Genomic DNA, 5735 nt, shown 5'->3' on the forward strand with positions numbered 1-5735 from the left:
TCCCTAACCGGAAAAAATGCAGAAGATGCCTGGCAAGGATTGAAAGTGTTACAAAGGTCATTAGAGAAAAAAGTTTCTATGATTTAAATATCTGTAAGTTTTCTGAAGTTGATTTAACATACAATATGCAAATGATTTTTCTTTCTTCATCTGACCAATGCTTTAATTTAAACTTTTTAAAAATTCTTTTTTCTGCAGTCTTCAATTCTTCAATATGGATTGGAGCTCAACATCAAGAAAACAAAGATTCTCAACACTGAGCCAATTAGCAGCAGCATTATGGGTAGTGAAGAGATTGAGACCAGCTAACACCTTTAGTCAGCTTGCTCCACAGTCAACACTCTTGGTACCAGCAGCCAGGAAATCAGAAGATGAATTGCATTGGGAAAGCCTGCTGTCAGGGACCTCTCCAGAGTACTGAAAAGCAACATCATCAATCTGGAGACTAAGGGGCACCTGACAGAAGCCATGGTCTTTGCAATCATTTGCTATGCATCAGAAAGCTGGACAAAGGAATAGGGATGATAGTAGGAAAATTGATGCCTTTGAGCTGTGGTGCTAGAGAAGAGTGTTGAATATACCATGGACTGCTAAGAAAACTAGCATGTTCATCCCGGAGAGGGTGAAACCAGGCTGCTACTTGGAGGCAAGGATTTGATTTTTAAGCTCCATCTGACATACTTTGGGCCTGTTGCAAGGAGGGACCAGTCCTTTAAGAGGGACATTATGTTTGGGAAGGTGGAGGGACAGCACAGGAGAGGAAGACCCTTGAAAAGTTGGATTGGCTCAGTGCCTGGAATAATGGGGGGTAGTTGTATCGGAGACGGAGGGTGGCTCAGGATAGAGCAGCGTTCAGAGCTGTTGCACACAGGGTCACTATGAGTCACAGGCGCCTTGATGACTTGACGGTGTGTAACAACAACATCCTGGTTTATTTAAAAAATTTGAATAAATTGTCTTTCACACTGGATATTTCCCATTTCCTTCACTCCACCTACCGATCAAACGTGTGACTCTAGGTTTAAACACCCCAGACCACCCCTGGCCCATCTTTGCTCTTCTGCTTCCACTCTCCTTGCCTTGGATCCTCATACTTGTTCTACAATAATAGTTTCATACAGTACTTGTCCTTAGGGGACTGAGTTCATTCACTCAGCATAATACTCTCCAGGCCTTCTCAAGTTAGGTCATAATTTACAAAATTATTGCTCCTGCTTGCTGCATAGAATTCCATTATGTGAATGCACCATAATTTCTCAATCTATTTAATTGTGGTTAGACATTTGGGCTGTTTCCATGTTCTTGTGATGGTGTACAAGTCTCCATTTGTACCTCAGTTCTCATTTTCTCGGAGTATCTTCCAACCAGTGAAATAGCTGGGACATATGGCATTTCTATGTTCAGCTTTTTGAGGAAGCACCAAGCTGCCTTCCAGAGTGACTGTACCATTTTACAATTCCAGCAAAAATGTATAAGACTTCTTACCTTGCCACATCCTCTCCAACATTTACTATTTGCTGCCCTGTTAAATTTTGCTACTGCTACTGGAGTGAAAGGGTATCTCATTGTGGTTTTTACTTACATCTCTCTTATTGCCATTGGCTGTTCGAATATCTTACTCTGTGAAAATCTTTCCTTGTCTTTTGCCCATTTAGTTATGGCTTTATCAGTCTTTTTATTTATTTTTTGGGGAGGAGGGCCAGGAGTATTTGTAAACTTTTGTTATGAGACACTTGTCTGAAATGATATTGTCAAACATTTGTTGCTAGTCAGTAGGTTTCCTTTTCACCCTATTGGGACAGTTTTGAGACGAGCAGAGGGATTTAATCTTTAGAAGGTCCTATGCATCAATTTTATCCTCTTTAGATTGTACATTTCTGGTTGTATTTGGCAGTCTCTTTATACCATACACAAGGCCTTCTAAGCTTGATCCTAGTTTGTCTCTTAAGAACTTTATGGTTTTGAGTTTTACCCCCAGGTCTCTGATCCAGCTTGAGCTGATTTTTTTGTGTATGGTGTGAAACGTGGATCCTGTTTCAGTTTTTTGCAGGTAGCAATCCAGTTTCGCCAGAACCATTTGTTGAAGAGCTTGTCTTTTCCCCATTTGATCAGTTTTATTTCATTGTCATACATCATTTGACCATAGAGAGCTGGGTCCATTTCAGGGTTCGCAATTCTGTTCTATTGGTCGATGTGCCTTTCATTGTTTCAGTACCATGCTGTTTGAATCCACAGGTAGAGGAAGGAAGGAGAGAGTGAGATAGGATAAAGAAAGGAGATATGAAACACACATTAGAGCAAATGGTTCCTTTGTCAGCTCCCTGTTACAATATAAACATACAGAAATTATGTTAGTTACAGGACAGAATTTGTGTCTTTTGTGCAATGATCACTGTGAGTCTTATTCAACTTGATGACACTTAACCACTGCTAAATAAGACCAGTGTTGTTATATCTGGAGGAACATCTTTTCACTTTGTACATCACTCTTTGTCAATGTACTGTATGAAGTAACAGAGGTTTGCTGTGATGCTGAGCCTTGTGCCATTGGGGAATCAAATACCAGGATGGTTTCCCTTTGTGGACAGTGTTTGGTGGAGCTCCCAGTTGTAAAACAGGTTTGGAAGCAGGAGTGGCATCCACTTCCTAAACCACATGCCTCTGGAAACTCTATGAACTTGGAGAAATGACGATAGTTATGAAACGGCATTAGGTCTTTTGTTCATAGTTGCTATGAGTAGTGCTCAACTCGATGGCAATCAACAGCAACAACAAAAACAATGGCAACAAAATAAGCAACCAGCACAATAAGAAAGTCGTTTCAAGACAAATTGAGAAAAATTGTAGCATTGTTTGGGTGATGAGAAAGAGACAGATGGAATATGTCCACAGAACTCATTTCAGAACCAGGTCCTTTAAATTTGCAGGGAAATCCTTGCTGAGAAGTACAGAACACCAAGATGGCCAGTTAAGAACACACATGGTTACTCACAAAAGACCTCTGACTATTTCTAAAATAATGTGCTTGTGTCAAGGTCTGTCATAAAGAAGGCAAGAGTTTTACCACTGAATGCCCATAACAAACCTTGAATTAATCTTATACTCTCTTGTCAGGGAGTTATGATGGTGCAGTGGTAAGGCGTTCTGTTGGCATGGTGCTAAGGAGCTGCACTGTCAACTCAAAGGCAGGCAGTTTGAGTCTACCAGCTCTTCTGTGAAAGAATAACTGCCAGTCTCCTCCCATGTGATTTACAATCTCTGAAAACCCCCTGGAGGGTCAGCTACATTGTTAATGTTAGGTGCCATCATGCCCAGAAAGGTTAGCTATGAATCAGTTTGAACTCAACAGCACACGGCAGCAGCAACCCTCTTGTTAACACTCAAACACATATTTCTGGACTCAATTCTTACTTCATAGCCATTGCTTCTTTAAAAGGAATTTTTGGGGTGGGTCCCAAATAAGAAAGAGGTCTATACTCCCCTGAGAAGCTTTTAGTTCTAAGATGTGTTAAAGTATCCAGGGCAAATTCCATTGATTCTCCAACAAACAAGAGAGGAGGAAGAAAAACAGAGCTTGTAATTTAAATGTTTTACAGAAATAGATTAAATACCACTGTCTCTCAAACACTCACTGTCGCAGAGTCAGGACTGACTGATAGCTGACGCCGCAGAGGGGTTTCAGGTAAAACACCCATCTCTCTCTCCTGAAGGCACTGTCTTTCGGTTAGCAGCCGAACTCCCTACAGACTATACCATCAGTGATTCCTGGCCCCACACAAATGGATGCTGCTCCCAAACCCACAGTAATGGTGCCAGAGTTTGTCATTATATATGACCTTGACCTTCCAGGTGTCCCAACTCTCAATCAGTCTTTGGATAGGCCTTGTAATGTGGCTCAGACCCACAACAGCAATATGAATGAAAGATCTCTTGATGTGCCTTCATAAATATTAAAGCTAAGAAAATCCTATGGAACAACTCTACTTTGTAACAAACGAAATCACCATGAGTGTGAACAGATGCAATACCAACAAGTTTGATTTTGGTTGTAATGTCCTGGTTGATGCATGACTATGGATGAAAATCCACATGTTGTTGTTGTTGTTATGTGCTGTTGAGTAACCTGCGACTCATAGTGACCCTCAGAACAACAGCTCTGAAGCTTGCCTTGTCCTGAGCCAGTCTCCCTGGCTCTGACACACCTACACGCATTGCCTAGTCACTATATCAATCCATCTCATCCGAGATCTTTGTCTCCTGCACTGCCCCTCCACCTTTTGAGCAGGATATCCTTCTCCATGGACTGGTAGCTTCTAGCCACGTGACCAAAGCATGTTAGATGGAGCTTCGAAATCCTAGCCTCCAAGAAGAAACTTGGTTTCACCCTCCCCAAGACGGGCAGACCTACTTGTTTCTTGTCATCCATGTTATGTTCAAGACTCTTCTCCAGCACTACATTTCAAAGGCATTGATTCATCTTTAATCATTGTCCAGCTCTTAATCATGATCCCGCTCTCTGATACACAGCAAGTAATTGGGAAGACCATGGCCTTGATCAGGTGCACCTTAGTCTCTAGACTTACACTGTGGCTTCTCAGTACTTTAGAGAGATCTCTGACAGCAGATTTACCTAATGCAACCCATCTTTTGATTTCCTGACTGCTGGTGCCACGAATGCTGATTGTAGAGCCAAGAAAGCTGTAACTGTTAGCAATTCAATCCCTTCTCCACTTATCATGGTGCTGCCAATTGGGTCAGTGGTGTGAATAATAAAAGTATAAACATAAAATACAAAACTTATAATAAATGGATGTTAGAAAGTACATGGTATGGTATAGAGAAATAACAGCTAAGGAGATAAACTTCTCACTCATTGTTATCAAGTTGGAAACAACACATAGCAGACACTCCAGTGGGTTATCTGAGGCTGCCAATTGCAGGAGAGGAGATTGCCCATCTTTCTACCTTGAAATCACTGGTGGGTTCAAACAGCCAGACAGTGAAGGCCTTTAAGTTATCAAGCAATTCCCTATGAATTATGACACCAGAACTCTCTGCCAAGACATGAAAAATGGAATTGGTGTTTTACTTTTCGAGAATAGAGGAACACAGTAAAGAAGTGACATTTGGTTGGATACCTGAAAAAAATGATGAAGTGGGCTCTACCAGCAAATAGGAAAGAATATTGTAAGCAGAGGAAAGACTTCGGGTTCAAGTCCCAAGATTGGAACAAATGAGACATGCTTGAGGGAAAGCATACACAAATGTACGACCACTTTTGTAAATGAGGCCACCTGGTAAAATAGTCCTTTCAAGCATGACATTCCAAGGATTAGAAATTACCTTCCAGAAACAAAAGGTAAAAATCAGACCCCTTTCTAGGTGAGATTACAATCTTTACTACACAGAAGTCATGAATACTGATTACTGGACAGCCTTCCAACACTATTTTCCCCAAAGAGAAACTTAGCTGGTTCTACGACATTCCTTTACAAAGTTACCCAGAGCAGTCCCCCACCATCCCATCCCAGTAACTACCAAGATCGTTTAATTACCAATACATTGAGGAAAATTAAACCAAATCCACAGGAGCCAAAATATGACTTTAATTTCATCCCACCTGAATTTCAGAATCATCTCAGGAACAGGTTTGAGACCTTGAACACTAATGAGTGAAGACCAGATGAGTTGTGGGAGGATGTTAAATGTATCATCCAGGAAGAGTGCAAACAGTC

Source organism: Elephantulus edwardii, unplaced genomic scaffold (genome assembly GCF_000299155.1).
Source record: "Elephantulus edwardii isolate Elephantulus edwardi_28Jun2011 unplaced genomic scaffold, EleEdw1.0 scaffold00039, whole genome shotgun sequence".
Lineage (NCBI taxonomy): Eukaryota > Metazoa > Chordata > Mammalia > Macroscelidea > Macroscelididae > Elephantulus > Elephantulus edwardii.